Source organism: Odontesthes bonariensis, chromosome 14 (assembly GCF_027942865.1).
Source record: "Odontesthes bonariensis isolate fOdoBon6 chromosome 14, fOdoBon6.hap1, whole genome shotgun sequence".
In the NCBI taxonomy this organism is placed as follows: domain Eukaryota; kingdom Metazoa; phylum Chordata; class Actinopteri; order Atheriniformes; family Atherinopsidae; genus Odontesthes; species Odontesthes bonariensis.
In genome coordinates this window covers 23730985-23748012 of record NC_134519.1, presented here as the reverse complement: position 1 = coordinate 23748012, position 17028 = coordinate 23730985, and the positions used below count along the sequence as shown (strand labels likewise).

General features: G+C 39.5%; 1 protein-coding gene and 1 long non-coding RNA gene across 2 annotated transcripts in view; one reads left to right on the top strand and one right to left on the bottom strand.

The window, feature by feature from the left end:
- Positions 1–17028, bottom strand: part of clstn2a (calsyntenin 2a) — a 159872-nt gene that overhangs the window by 55075 nt on the left and 87769 nt on the right. The gene's annotated exons all lie outside the window — the stretch shown is intronic.
- On the top strand, positions 16442–16872 carry LOC142399179 (uncharacterized). The gene is made up of 3 exons (XR_012772853.1): positions 16442–16459; positions 16547–16635; positions 16745–16872. It is a non-coding gene; the product is annotated as an uncharacterized LOC142399179 (long non-coding RNA).

The window sequence follows — 17028 nt, the reverse complement described above, 5'->3', positions numbered from 1 at the left end:
GTGCAGCTTTTGTGCAATCCCTTGTACTACATCTGGTGGCATGTGAAACACATGCTTGTTTATTGTCTAAATGTGTTAGAAGTCATCTCTTGCTACGGTGCTGACTTACTCCACCTGCCCCTGCAAACATCTTCTCATACATATAGATGAGACACCATCGCTCTGTATAATGAAAATATCAAAAATACCAATATTAACTGAGCATTAGTAGGAAGGAACCACTCAACAACTAATTTTACTGTGCAGTTGTGGTTTTATGAGATGAGGGTGGGAAGAATGCAAAAAGAGGAGGAAGATTTAAAATAAAAAATTAGAGGTTCATGGCCCATCAGTTAGCTTTTTCTTTGCTGGCTGTAATTTGATTTTATCATTCACAATATTAATAACACTGCTAAAATGCTTGGTGAGTTCACAATGAGAACAGAGACCAGCAGGAGGATAAGCCTGTCTGTCGCTGCCTGAAATATACAAATGTATATCTGCACTCAAAGGTTTATTCAACCACTTTCAACCGAAAAAAAGGACCACTCTGCAAAAACGAAAGAGTACAGTGATTGGAAAGTAGGCAAAGGGCAAAAAACATCACATCACTAAGAAATAGTCATTTTCTTCGTGCACATATAGACCCTTACAATAGTTTCCTATGCAACAAATGGATGCTTTTAAATTTAATGGAATATGTGGAATTGTTTGAATTCTCCTCCCTACACATACAGTACGGCAGACTCTAAAGCACAAAGGCAAAAACTGCAGGAGAAAGGCTTTTAAAATGTTTCATTATGATGCTATAAGTCACATTTGTTGATAAAAATATTTTCAGATTAAAAAGTACCGTGACTACTTTGATAAAAGTTTAATCCCAATGCTATGTCTTCTATTCTATGAGTAAATATACATGTTTCCATTGCGGTGGATGTCTTAGGCTACGATAAATATTTTGGTTTAGAAACTCTAGTCATGAAATTCTGAACTTTTTAAAAAAGAAATTTGATAAAAATGTTTAAGAAATGCTGTTTTCACTTAATCAGTCTACAGCACTTGTTTCCAAACGCATCAGGCATGTTGTGATGATTTGTGGTGAAGGAAGGTTTTCTTTTGCAAACTAGAAGGTCATATCATTCTGGCACACAGCTGGACAGTAAAACACCTCTCTTTGTGGTGCAATGTTCTCCCTCCCTGTTCACTGTCACCATAAAAATCATTGTCCGCTAAATCTCCCTATGGATCTTTTGCAGTTGGATGAGGGTTTCCTTAGCATCTTTAGAAACCCTACAGGCAGTTCTTTGGAGTAACTTCCACAACTGCAATTTCCTAATCACATTACAAACTAAAGAAATTACTGTATGATTTTGTCAACATCTTATAAATCAAGCCTGCTTTGTGGAAATCGTAGCAGCTGCTACCAGGAGCCCATGTCTGCTGATTGTGGGGCAAGATTTGAGGTGCCAAATCATTTATAAAGCTTTGAACATTGCATCAGCTGGAGCCTGTACAACAATGCAGGATTTTGGACTTAGCCAGATTTAACCCTGGATTTGCAGGGACATGAATGTGGCTTAACTTTTTACAGGGGTACATTACAATGGAAACTCTGCGCACCTAACTCGCTCGTGGACAGGTTATGTTCCAGATTAAGAGATAAAAACCCTGCCCAGTGACTAATTAATTAATTAATTAAAAGAAAAATAGCAAAGGGAATTACATATACGTGAAATAGAAATGGATTGAAATAATAATTGTACTAGTCACTCTTATTACATTTGCAGGTAACAATAATAATGTTAACTTGAAAAAAAAATGTTTATCAATGCGCACAAACCACTTCAAGCTCTCTTTCAAGATAAACTGATGAAATCTGAACAAAATTATTGTTTGACAAGTTAGACTTTAACATCACCAGCCAAAAAATATGAGGCATAAAATGTAATTACTGAATGTAGCTTCAGCGCACGTGCATCGCTCTCAGAGTACTTATGGGTAACCATGATGTGAGGGAAAGGAGCCAATCGAATTCTAGTAGTGAGCGAACCTTTGTTTGACAAACCTGTATATACATGCGAATATTTGGTGTAAAAATCATATATCCGTCAGCTCTGGTAGCCATTGTAGCTCCTTGTCAGTTAATGAAAAACATGCAGGAGCAATTCATCTGAGTAGCAGGCCACTTCCTAATTGTATTTGGGAGGTTGTCACACCATTCATTCGACCTCTGGGTGACAAACTAGCAGCTCAAACGGGCAGGAGCCCCCCCACATACCCACACACACAAACACACACACACACACACACACACACACACACACAAAATCAGGTTATCTTTTCACGCAGGTCTGCTGATGCCTTGAACAAGACAATAAAAGAATGGGGAGAAGCCATTATCGCAGACAATACACATTCATTCCTGCTGGGGGCTTTGGTGGTCTGTGACACAATTAGTTTTAATTGCAGCCTCTGAAGTAATGGGATTGGAATTCATCAGATTAACTCTCTTTTCTCTTCTCTTGCCAGTTAACTTAACTACCTGAAGATGTAGTTGTGTGACGTTACTGCTAAAGTAGAGAGCAACGAAAAACATCAAGTAATTAAAGCTTTTAACTACTCAAGAGAGAGAAGAACATACAGAATTTAAATTGCAATATTTAGAGGAGACTGGTGCCATGCTGTATTTGTGTTTTGACAGGTATCAGAGAGGTGCTTTTAATAAGGGCTTCAAACCAAATGCTTTTTCCAATTTTTCATTCTCGAAATAGCACATGGTAGTCTGGCAGTGTGTTTCAACTTGAACAAAGCAAGCATTTTTTAATTTTGGCACTTCGCAGTCATAAAAAACACAATTAAGTGAGAATGATATTGTTAGACTAAACAACAAAAAAGCAAAAACCATATCAGAAAATAATGATACAAGGGGTATGAACACAGAAGAGGTCAAAGAAGTGGATTAAAAAGTGAGTCAGGGGAGGAGAGGCAGCTGAGGGAGATGGAGGTGGAGGAAGGATATATAGAGAGGTGAACAGTGTGTGAGATAACTAATGCAGTTATAAATAGCACTAGCAACCTCTTGAGTATATCAGTGTGCCTCTCCTCCTCTTCCTCACCTTCTACTCCCCATGCTCCTTCTTCCTCGGCAGCACATTTCACAGCAGTAAGCAATTATTTGGCTCTTAACATCAGCACTCAGATGCACCACTCAACCTTGCCCTCCTTTACCTCTGACACACCTCTCATGCTCTTGTAGCTGCCCCTTTTTTTTTCTCCTTCCTCACCTCCCCCTGGTTTCTCCAACAGATGCTATTTGCAAGAGCTCTGAAGGCCTCCCGTTGACAGTTAAATGGCTTCCTGAGCAAGGGAAATGTTACAGTCGGGGAAGGCATGTATGTGCATGTGCGTACTATGCACAGTATGATCTTTCATTTCACCGGGAGACACTGCCTTCATATAATCTCTGAGCAGTCAACTGTGTGTGCAAATGTTGTGTTCATTTGGCTCATGCACAGGGAAAGAAAAAAAGCTCAGGTGCTGTAATATCAATAGTTTAAAAAATTGAGGGATAGGAAAGTTTGGACAGGTCTGGTTGATCAGTCAGATTTCTCAGAGAAGCAAACAAGATGCCAAATAAATACTCATTGCTACTGTGTGTGGCAATCTGTTAAATGTGACAGCATGCTTGTGCTGTGTTGACCTAGTTGGACAGGCAACACAAATTCCTACAGAAAGCACCAGGGTGTTCATAGAAACAATATGAATAATTATGAAGACACTGATAATCCTCAGGAGATACTCTACTCCCCTATCAAAATGTTTATTTCCTTTTCATCCAAATCAATCATACGCTGGACAACAAATTATTTTGCTTCTATTCCTACCTACATTTTTGACAGCTCTCTGCTGAACCGAAGGCTGGCGTGGTCACAAACCTGAAGGTACAGCGGGGAGCCTCCATAAGCCTTTGAGCTGTAAATGTCACAGTGGCTCTCACTATGGCCAATGTCAGTTCACAGAGAAGAGGAGGACATGGCCCAGTGGTTTGGAGCATACATACAATCTGAAAGATACACAGTCTCCTGCGTTGTGTGTTCCATGCTTCTTTGCACACAAACATATATTCACCAAAGCAGTCTTCCAAATACAGAAAGTTGTGTACAAAGTTATCAAATCAGTTCAGGGTTATGAGCATGGATATGTATTATATATACATACACACACATATATATATATATATATATATATATATTTGTGTAAATATTTTAGCTTAATATCAATCAAAATGATCACTCACTGTGGTGAAACCAGATACAGCATAATTAACTAAAAAGTTTTAAAAACTTAGACCGCATTGGTTCTGCCTTTCATCAGGTCAACAAATTATTCATTGAAAAGAAAAAATATATCCTTCTCACATGTTGTTCAGATATTGCAGCCCCCTAAACTGGATTTGGAATTCGTGACTAAATAAATCAAATATTCAAATTTTTACTACTCAAGTATAGATAGATTGTAAGCTTATTTATGGCTGCATTTTACACACTTCACCTAATGAACTGACGATACAAAAGAGCTTCTTCATAAAGTCATATCAACCTATAGCTATTAATGACCTCTTTAACTTTCATCATCTTTTACTTTCATGGCAATAGAGTTACGGTTTGCATTATCGTAACATTTATTCTGAATGATCTATTTTTGAGGTTCTCTGAATTTCAAATGTGAAACTAAACCCCATTCTAAAAACATCAAAATTCACCATTAAACTACAGCTTAGCTGCACAGTGATTTTATGGCAGAAATGCACAGTGTAACAGATTCAGAGAAAAGCCAGACTGAACCTCTATCTGGCAGTCATTAGCTATAAAGTCTGGCTAAGTGTCTTCCTAACAGGACTGTTACTTGGAATTCATTGTCCAACACGTGACACAGCATTGCATTCATTATGCCGCCTTTAGTCTTTTACAAGATGAAAAACAGCATTAAACCCTCTCCGTGTTTTTGACAACTAATTAGAATGCACTGCGATACCTAGTGCAGCATCCATTGGGTAAAATGTAAGTAAGAGAAAATTATATTAAAAGGAGTGCAGTGGGGAGGTAGTTTGCATACTACATCTGTTACCTGTAAAGTGGAATGAACACACATGCATGCATACAAAGGAATAACTTGATGCCTGAAGAATAAACGTAAACAGTTGCTTTCTTTTTTACACATCTGGCCCTCTTAATCAAGAAATGCTAAAGGAAAACTTGTTGCTAACCATCCCTTCAGTTACCGCATGGTCCATCACCACAAATACAGGTCTGTTGAGCTCACAAAATGTCTGACATTCATCTACACCGTCAGGTAAATATATGAGTTTGTTTGCCGTTACATGCAGAGAGACACTTTGGGACTCGGGACCATCGAAAAAATTCAGAGAGGAACAGGAGTTCTTTGATTCTTTTATAATTATTGTGGTTTGGTGTTTACTGCTTGATGTGTTCGTTGAGCTGCTGACAGCTAATTCTGCGAACAGTCTGCACCGCACAAATCTTAGCAGATGTACATCTGTCAAGCTTATTAATTTCTCCTTTTTTTTTTAGGATGAAGTGTTTCATCTGTTCCATGTTAAACTATTGTAAAAGTTAAATCAAACATAATACCAATGAAATCTGACAGGTGACAGTAAGACCCGCGGGAGACCTTTACGTACTAATGCCCACCTATTACATGACATAATTAAGCCATCAGTTAGGCAGGCCAACTGGGGTTTTGGGCTGTTGAATGGGACTTTGTGCATTCATCAGGAAGATAAATTCAAAGAAATCATTTTGCAAGGGGATAATGAGCAGTGCAGTTTTGATATGCTGAGATTAAGATAACCTAATCTGTCATCTTTCATTGATCTCCGTGTGCCAGTTATGTTCGTCATAACAGGTGACATGCGGTAGCTCAAGCATGTGACACTGTCATGTTTGATCATGTGTTTGCTCTTCGGCAGAAATAGATTCAAACTGGTCTCTCTGTTCTTAGAGAGAACAGTTCCGTTCATTTAAACAGATCAGCTAATATGACTCGCAGTGTGAGACTGGGGAGGAGCAGCACTAACAGCAGATGACATTAAACTGACATGTCTCTTTTGTCTCTTATAAATACTACGTACACTTGGTGAGGAAGAAACAAAGTCTTTAAAGAAAACATCATTCAGATACAAAGCACATGAGTGCACACTCTGATGCAGTGAACATTCTCTCTACCGCTCGTCTGGAATCACGCAGGGGTGTAATGGGAAATTTGACTTGTAGGATTTACCAGGAGGGGTTTGAAATTTCATTTTTTGTTCCCCCACAAAATACCACAGGACTTAGAAAAACCCCTAAACACTTTCAGTCGTTGCTTCCCTCTGGAATCAATTGGAAAAAAACTTTCAGACACTGTGTTTGATTGGTTCAAAATAAACGTAAACTTTTTCTTTTCAGTTTTACTAACAAGGCAATATCAAAATCTGTTCACACCCTTTGTCCGTAATCAGTAACAAAGCCTTTCTTTGCCACCCCAATATTATTTCATCAGTTTCTTGTTGGAAGGTTTGAGTTTTTCTGACAACTCCCCTGATGCTTTGAATATGACCCCACCTCAGATTAAAGGTACACAAAAATTTGACTTGGCCATCAGTTTAGTGACTGGATTAAATGAGTATATAGTTAGTTGGACACAGGCATGCAGCTTTTATTTGGTGGAAGAAAGGAGAAATACTTAGGTCCAAGAACACCCCATTGTAAAAAACTGGGATGGAAATGTTATGCTTGGGTCTTTCTTTTTTAATTTTTAAAAAGAACATTTAAACCAATATCTAAACCTCTTTTGCCACTTAAATATGTAAATTTCAGTCAGAAGAAACCTTTTAAGTTAAACAGAGATTAACACAAAATATTGTCAGGGTTTTGTGGGTGGAAGGGAGGACACGGATGCGGACTTACAAAAAAGGTAGATTTATTACTAAGAAAAACAAAGTATCAACATAAAACACGGCTGAGCCGGAAAAAACTTAGTTGAAAACAAAAACAAGGAACTTAACACGGCATGGAAAAATAAATACTTAGCTTGGAAAACTTGGAAAACGTGGTAATCATGGGAAGCGGGAATCCTGGCATGGGTTACAAACTGACATCAAACAAAGATCCGGCAAAACTGACAGGGGAGGCAGGAAACTAAATAGGGAGTGAGAGTGATTTGGGAGTGAGTGCAGCTGAGGGAAAAAACACAGGTGAAGTGAGTGAACTAATAAACAGAGTGCAGGGAAACTAAGGCATGACAAAAAACTAAAGATGGACTGAAAACAAAAGCATTACCTAAACATGAAAACTAAAAACAAGAGTCTCTGAACGTGACAAATATCATAATTTGGCATTGGTATGAATAATCTTTTTCTTAACTGGACATACAGTACTTAAACAAGCACTAATAAATGTTGAAAGTTTCTTTTCAATAAGCAAATATAAAATGAAAATTCTTTACATCTGAAGCCCTGTGCTGCCATCAATGCAGTGGCTTCATGATAACAATGGAGAAGAAGCCGCCATTCACAAATCATTTTGTCATACAAAGGATTTTCGTGACCACTTGTTCTGATCACATGTACTGATACAGATACAGAACACTGCATCTACAATGTACACAAACTTAGATACTCCAAATGAACTTTCACCTTAGCGCGATCATTACACATAATACCAAACCCAATTGGACCGTGAGTTGACAAAATCCTCACTTCACAGCGACAGCCCACGTTGTGATACAGTCAAATGACACAGAAAGGTCAACAAAAGGTCTTAGAAGGGCAGGAAGGGTTTGGTATTAGATTGTCTTCAATTTTTTATGCCAAGGGAGGTAGAGAGACAGAAATGAGGAAGATTTCCTTTTCCCCCCTTCTCTCTCTCTTTGAATTTTTCTCATTTCGTTCTCACATCTCACAATTAGCAGAGACAAAGAAATACTCAGGAGTGTAGCGCCGGATGAAAACTTGTGAAAGAATACTAATAACCTGACAGGGAAGAATTAATTAGTTCTGCCGTTACATCTGTGTTTAGAGTTCCGGGTGTAATGTATGTGGAAAGCAAGACATTGGGAACAGTGGGTTTATGTTTTAGCTAAGACTGTAGTAAACTAGCAAGTTTTTATTTGAACAGGATATGCTTTTTCACTCATTCTCAGCCCATTTTCAGAGGATAGTGTTTTTGTTAGGGTAAGGGGTTACTAAACACTGACCTTTGAATCACTTTAGCATAAATAAGGCACTTCAAACTCAATGCTACAGTCTACAGTCCACACATAACAGGCAACTTAACAAAGGAATTAGTCTTTGACTGTATCTTAAAGCACAGCCTGTTACAAAGGCAAAAAGCTGAGTCCTTTAGAGAATAAGCAAACAACTTGGCATAGCTCAGCATGAGATGCTGTTTGTCCTTAAATAATCTAAAGAAACTGGACAAGTGTAGGTCAAAAGAAGAGGAGGCAGGCTTACAAAACAATTTACAGGAGGTTGAACAGTATCTCAAGAAACAGGAAAAAGATCCAACAGAAGATCTGCCACAGGAGCCAGAGAGACGCATCTCACCTCTCAGTTGGTCCATCTACTTTTTGCCAAAGCCTCATCAGAAATGGTCGCCATGGAAGAGTGGCTTCCAAGAGGCCATTCTTGAGGAAGCAAAGCAGGAAGAAAAATGAAAATTTGGCTGATGTTTGCCAAATGACACAAGAACTGGACTTAAAATCAGTGGCAAACGGTCTTATGGGGTGACAAATCCTCCCCAGAGCCCAAGCAGTTTGGGAACATGTTGACAGAGAACAGAACAAAAGGCAGCCAACATCCAAAGAGGAGCTTTGTAATGTCCTTCAAGAAGCCTGGAGAACTATTCCTGAAGACTACTTAAAGAAATTACAAAACAGTTTATCAAAGAGGGTTCCGACTGTGTTGAAGAATGAAGGTTGTCATAGAAACTACTTTTTTGACGTCAATCCTGGTATTTTTTGGTTTCACAGTTCTTCAAAATAAACCAATTTTCGAAATGCATTCCTAAAATTCTTTGAAGTTTTGCAGATAAGGTAATGAGCTAAAATCCATTAAGGTAATGAGCTAAAATCCATTTAGGTCTGAGTGATGCTATAAAAGCATTTTCAAAATACAAATAGAATCATAGCATATTGTGACTGTAAAAAAAATATTCACAGAAATGTCCAGCCACAGTGCACTGCCACAGAGGGAAACTGAGTCATTTGCAGCTTCAGAGGTAAAAAAAAAAGTGGCTGTTAGTATCTGTTTGGTAGAATTCTGACTTAGCACGGTTCAGGACTTGACTGATGGCCCTCATTGCCCTCATCCATTACTCTGTCACTCGACTGGAATTGCCCTTCAAATGTTCTGGTACTTTGGGAAAAGTGAGCACTCCCCCATTTTGTCCATAGAGTGAAAGAAGGGCACAGTAGCAGGTGAAGATGCACAAAAATCTTATTTTACCCTACACAGCTGTCAGATCCGGTGGGACCATCTCAGGTATGATGTAGCCCTTTGCTGTGAATGAAATGCCAAAATGTGAGCAAAATTGTCAGAGCAGCTAAATTTGTAATGACAGAGGAGGTGGAAAAAAAAACCCGGAAAAATGCTGAAAACAAACAAACCAGGACAGCTTACAGAAAAGAAGGTCTCAGTCTAACGGTTTCTGGTTACAGCTCTGAATTATAGCAGTAAGAACTCATGGCTGAGCAACAAGCAAGTGTTGTCTCTCCTACATCTTGTCCTCTGCGCTGTGTGGGCCTGGTAGTGACATGACAGCTCATTTCTAGACACTATTAATAACAGAACCCCATTTTCTAGTGCTGGCTATAATCTATCAATCTACATCCAAAATGGCTATCACTGCCTCACCAATTTACAACCCACTGTGTGAGACATAAAAAAGGGTAATGGGTTGAAAACGAGCAAGTTACAATCATCAAAGTGTTACAATTGACCCCTGAGACACGTTAGTCCTGTAGATACAAGTAAGTGTTTCTTGTGTGGTTGAGGTACTTAATTAGGAGAATACTGAGCCATGAAGGTGAAATCTGATTTATTGAGGAGTTCATAGCAAACTCAAAGCTGAACGGCAGTAAGCTGGGAGACATCGCAGTGCTGAAAGGCTTTTAACAGAGAAGGAGGATAAAACTTCTAAAATAAGATAACTATGATATGAAAAAAGTTTTAACAAAGGCCCATTTATCACTGTGTCGTATCTAAATCAAATCAAATCAAATCAAATTTATTTGTATAGCACATTTCATGTATAAAACAGTTCAAAGTGCTTTACATAAAATAAAAGCAATGCAGCAGGGAGTGCAAGAAGCATTAAAAATACATAAAATAATATAAAGAGAAACAAATAAAATCATTTAAATTAATTTAAAATCAGGCAACAGTCTAGATAAGTTAAAAGATATTTCATGCATAGACACATGAGAAAAGAAATGTTTTTAACCTGGATTTAAAAATGTCTACATTTGGTGAAAGTTTAATCTCCAGTGGCAGTTTGTTCCACTTATTTGCAGCATAACAGCTAAATGCTGCTTCTCCATGTTTAGTTTGGACTCTGGACTGGACCAGCTGACCTGAGTCCTTGGATCTAAGAGCTCTGCTGGGTTTATATTCTCTGAACATATCACAGATGTATTTTGGGCCTAGACCATTCTGGGATTTGTAAACCATCAGCAGGCTTTTAAAATCTATTCTGTGACTGACTGGAAGCCAGTGTAAAGATTTCAAAACTGGTGTGATGTGTTCAGATCTCTTAGTCCGGGTTAAAACTCTAGCAGCAGCGTTCTGGATGAGCTGCAGATGTTTAATGCTCTTTTTGGGAAGTCCAGTTAAAAGAGCATTACAGTAATCGAGTCTACTGGAGATGAATGCATGGATGAGTTTCTCCTGGTCTTTTTGGGAGAGGAAACCTTTAATTCTGTTGATGTTTCTGAGATGGTAAAAAGCTGCCTTGGTGACAGCTTTGATGTGGCTGCTGAAAGTCAGATCTGAGTCTATCAACACTCCGAGGTTACGAACTTGGTCAGTGATTATAAGGTCCCGAGTCTCAAGATATTTACCAACGCTGACCCTCTTCTCTTTGCTCCCAAACAGAATGATCTCAGTTTTGTCTTCATTTAATTGTAGAAAATTCTCTCTCATCCAGGTGTTTACTTCCTCCAGACACTGACACAGAACGTCAGCTGGGCTGCAGTCGTCCGGTGACAGAGACACATAAAGTTGTGTATCGTCTGCATAACTGTGATAATTGATGTTAAAGTTCTGCAATATCTGACCCAAAGGGAGTATATACAAGTTAAACAGAAGAGGTCCAAGAATTGACCCCTGGGGGACTCCACAAGTCATGGCCACTCGCTCAGATTCATAGCTGCCAATAGTAACAAAATAACTCCGGCCTTCTAAGTAGGACCTGAACCAGTTAAGGACCGCTCCAGAAAGTCCAACCCAGTTTTCCAGCCTGTGCAACAGGATTCTGTGATCTACAGTATCAAACGCAGCGCTGAGGTCCAACAGAACCAGGACTGAAACATTACCAGAATCAGTATTCAACCTAATGTCGTTTAACACTTTGACCAGAGCTGTTTCAGTGCTGTGATGACGTCTGAAGCCTGATTGAAACTTATCAATCTACTCTACTTTACAGGATTACCAATGAGAGCATAGACAGGAGTAGGGAGCAGACCAGTTGCAGTCGTTTTTCTCCCATTTCTTTCTTACTATAACTAGCTCCAGGATGGTCTTCTGTTATGATGTAATTTTGTTTATGTGGAAGCTCCGAAGCTCAGAGAGACAGCTGGAGAATACTATACCTGATAGCAGGCCTGAACATATAAGGAAAGCACTTTCAGCAAAAAAAAAGTTAGTATCAAGATGCTCAGATCCACAAAAGCTTGGTTACATTTAGATTATGACCATTTAGGGAATCACATAGACACCTCACTGCTCTGTATAAGTCATGTATCTGTTTTGCCTCAACCCGAGCTTCTTGCTCATTTCAAAGTATCCTGGTGGAAGACTTCTGTTATCTCTCTATTGTATTGTCACAAACAATATAAAACTAGTCTTCGACAGACTTCCTGGTGAACTGGTTTCAGAGGTTAACGCATAATTGCATTTTGACTGAGTTCAGTTCAATTCTGTTTTAGTTGCACAAAATTACAACAAAATTGATCCCAGGGCTCTTGACCAAAAAAGTTCAATTTAGTTCCATTTGTATGCAGTCTAATTCATTATATCCTGTCCACTTAAATTCAATTCATGATGATGCTACTTCTATTACCTGAAGGAACTGACAGCAGAAGTGACAAGCTAACACAATGAAAACATAACCGGGGACGTTACATGTACACACATAGGAAGACATATTTGCAATCTGTTGCTGACCTAAACTGCATATTTGCCTCCCTGCAGCACATTTGTGATTATATTTGTACTTTCTTTTCTGGTTTGGATGATGGTCCATGTTGGCATATGCTAAACCCAGCTAACAAGTGATCAGTTAGAGGGGACTTCTATTTATGTGGGGAGTTTTGCCAACATCATTTCACAACGATATGAGAGCAAACAGGGAAAATCTAATGTCAAAAGTTTCCAGAAGAAGCATGACTGCTAGAAGGGCTCAAACTAAATAACAAGACAGGCAGCAGTGAATCTGATTGCAGAAAGACAGTTTTGAGGTAAAGTAGACCATATTTGCCCACAAGCAGAGACGTCTTGAATGTGTGGGCAGGCTTTCTTGAGGGAGAGCAGTACAATATCAGAGTATGAAAAAAAATAAATGAAAAGAAAAACGAAGATATATAATATACCCCCATGCTCTTCACTTCAGTGCTTAATAACTCAGCTTGGGCTAAGAAAAATTGCCAGTATTTCTGGGTTGTGGGTATAAGCAGGTTGTGAGGTAGAGTTTTAACTTGTATTTGTGGATCCAGTGCCTGTTTTCAATGACAATACTTGTGATTTCCACAACAGAATTATATTTTTTAACGCAGTGATGCCTGATGAGGTCATTAAGTTTTTGCTTTCAGCCTTGTTTCTTTGTGTACAGACTTTTCCAAATTCTCTACATCTTTTGATACCATCACAAACCAAATATCTTTTTAAAAAGTGGTTTTATGTAAAGAAATGTCATTTCAAATGTGTTGCAGAGTCCAGGATATGAAACTGCAGTACAAACTGCACATTGCAACCAATTGAAAACCACCCTATCGCTCTCCTCCAAATTTGAGCAGCAGCTGGGAAAAAATACCCACTTTGTGGTTTGTTCCTTCAGGGTTACTGTAGAAATACAACTGTGTAAGACAGTGCTTCAAGGAGTATGATCTGCAACCTCTGAGGTTATGAAATTAAATCTACACCAATAAAAAAAATTGCCATGAACATTATATTGCATTTTGCAAATGGATCTCCCTAAATATGGGATTATATAAAAAAGGTGGAACTGAAGATGTAAAGCCTCTATATACAACAAAGCCTATTTTACCCATGGCTTATTTGACCTCACTTCGACTTTCTCTGTCTCTCCAATACAGATGTTAATCTCAAGATCTCTCAGGCTGAAACATCACTGAATACAAAGTATGTTTGTCTTTCACCTTGAGATACAAGATAAAGATATCCATTTGATTTAAATCACATTTTTCAGATGAAAAAAACAAACATATTGTTTAACATACAATCTTGGGTATTGATCATCCATGCTGTACTAATTAACAGTATCTTGGCTGTTCCTAGGCACTCTTATGGACAAAGATCTTGTTGGAGCCACTTTCCCAGTTTGGCGGTCATGGCCACAAGCGCTCCGATTATCACTGGCACCGCTTTGCCTTTTCTACTTTGTCCTTCAGTCCTTGGTATTTTTCAAGCTTTTTGAGTTCTTTCCTCTTGATGTGGCTGTCACCTGGGACTGCTACATTTATCACGACTGCCTACTTCAGTAGTTCATCGACCATCACAATGCCCAGTTGGTTAGCCTTCACCCATTCATCATTCTGGATCTGTAAGTCCCACAGGATCTTGGTTATTTCATTCTCCCCCACCTTTGGAGGGATATCCCACTTTGACATTGGGACTTCCAAACCCAGACTCGGTATAAATATTAGGATGTTCCCCATCTGCTGCTCCTGCTAACTTGTGTAGTTGGTTTTGAAATGGCCTCAATCATTGTTTTCCACGGTCCTACAAAGTTCTTAAAGGGGAACTGCGGTATTTTCAACATTAAGCCTCTTTTCTGAGTCGTCTGCAATGTTTTAGAACCCCCCTCACCGCTTTTTTGATGTTTACTGCTGTCTCCGGTATTTGCCTAATTTTGATTCTTCTCAACCTGCTTCAGAATGGCAAGTCATGCGCATGTCCAAAAAGGTCCGTAAAAGCACAATAAACGTCCGTTTTCAAAATAATCAACTCACCGGAGTGGTTACTGGTGTGCACTGGTAATCCATATCAAATTTCATTGCGAAAAGTTGCTTCTGTCGTGTTTTATTTGGCAGCTCGTTCATGCTTGCACTATTTTCTTAGCGGTGGCGGAGTAATATCAACGAACATCCAGTACAAAATGTCAAATAAAACACGACAGAAGCAACTTTTCGCAACGAAATTGGATATGGATTACCAGTGCACACACTGCATGAAAAGAGGGATTTGTGGATGTATGTGGCCCCTTACATGTCCGCATACGTTAAGCCCCTGCATTTGCGGTGGTAAAAGTGAAAACTTGGCCCAAGTTGTCGCAAATTGACCTGGCAACTGCTCCCCCATGCCCCCCTCCCCTCCCCTACTTAGGAGAGCCTTTAATATGTAAATGCCAGTGATCAGGTCAGGAGCTGCCACAGTCATTTTCAAGTGGGGTGGGGTGAGGTGAGGTGGGGGGTGGGCAGGCCTGTTTCTACACGTTCATCACCATCACCTCCAATTCCAGCCAAGTTTGTTGCTGTGTTGTCTTGAAAAAGAAGAGGTGCACGCTGTCTGCTGGTGACAGGTGATGCATATCTGTTTTTTTTTCTCCCAAACACCTCTTTTGTAATGCCGCTTTTTGTGGGCAAAATTCAAGGATTCAAGGATTCAAAGGTTTATTGTCATATGTGCAGTTAGAAACGTGTTTCCCTGAACAATGAAATTCTTTTCTTTGTTGCCCGCACTGGATGTCCAAATGTATAATAATAAAGATAAAATAAGCATGCAACAGCAATATTCTAAAAGGTTTCTTAAATAAAATAGAAATATAGAAATAAAAATCTAGAAATCTGGCCTGTATACATAATGTGCAGTAGTGCGCTCAGTGTTTTATTGTGTATGGCTTAATTCGGTGTCACAATGGTCACAATATCGCCGAGGTCTTTTCTTTGTCCTTGCAGAGTCCATTTTTGTGTCAAAACAGTGCAAATTGCCAGCTGTGGTCAGACAACATTAAATAGCAAAAGGACGGGAGGTTGTCTCGCGAGTATTCCGTGTAATGACGTATACGCATATGATTGGTGGAGCTTAACGGCTCGCACAAGCTCTCGTTCAATCACGTATGAGAAACATTGTGTCGTGCAGTGTAAACAAAAAGTTTAAGGAGCAGATCTGGCGGCAACAAGGGAGACAGAAATCGCTGAGGTCCCGTGCTGTGAAAACTGCCCTGGTTTGCGGAATACAATGGCTGGAAGACGACTTGCTTTCAACTCCCCAGCAACTCTCTGCGGGTCTACAGGTTTGTGTGTTTTTTTCTACTTGCACATGACCATTTGATTGTTTAATTTTAGTCTTGTTGACACTGTACAGCACTTGGGACAGTTCTCGCTGATTTTAAATGTGCTGTATATCAAACTTACTTACTCACTTGCTTACAGGCAGATCAAATGAAAGTCCTGTTGAATGCTATGACCGGAATGTCTCGTATGGTGGCCAGCACTGTGGATACGGTCGTGGAGAGGGTTTTGGAGGGAATCGACCAGAGATTCGCTAGGTTGGAGGCAAGATGGCCGTCGAGAACGGACTGGAGTTACATTCCAGAGAAGTTGAAGAGCGCACCCCCAAGAGAAGGCGGATACAGAATCCGAAAATCGCGGTAAGAGTAGGTTATTGACTGGCTTTAGGCTAAACTCAACTTAATTGTGTCCATCACGTGAAAACCAGTGTGAGTTGCTTTATTTAAAAAAATGAATTTCGTGTTTTCAATTTATAGGAAGCAGTTCGCCGCCTGCATAACTCACCGTGGCATTATAATCCAGGTCAAGGGTAAGAATAAGTGAATGTTCTCCCAATATCTAGTTGAGTTGGACCCGATGTTACGTTACGTCAGTGCAGTTTTTTTTTATTAACCATAGGCCTATTGTTTTTACAGGCTACTGTCACCTCACAATATGGATGTAACGAGTCGCTTGAAGGAGGCGGTGTCAAACAGTCCGAACTTCAGAGAGGTAGACGGCGACACTATCGAGGGTGAGCGGCGCTGACTTTTACCACGGCTGGCACTGATACTTTTAAGCACTGGTCATTTTATTCATTCCTCTTGTTTGTTTTTTTCAGCTGCGTGACGGACCTGTGTGCTGTGCTACAGGCGCGTCTTGAAGCCAACCCGAAATACTCTCAGTCTCACCACAGAAGAGTGAAAGAGAGTAAGAACATATACGCTGTCAATATGACTTTTGTTACTTTATAGACAAGTTGTCAATATGCTGTGCATGGATAGACTATGTTTTGATTATTTATTGGTTATTCCAACAGCTCCCAGAAGCCAGCTTCTGATCCAGGATGAGGACGTCTGACAACTCCCGCAGACCCTGCAGGGACCGGAGTAATGCGGATTCCAAACGGCGGCGTTTAGGCTTATTGTGTATATTGTAGGCTACAGCAGTGTGTGTGTATATAGTTTTCAATTCTTTATTATCAATATGGTTCTTATTACAATGTACGCTATGTACATTGTGTGGTGTGGCAATAAAAGCGCTTTAAAAAAAAAAGTTTCCTTTTTCATTTCCTCAATAGATTCACGTCATTCATGCCTGCAT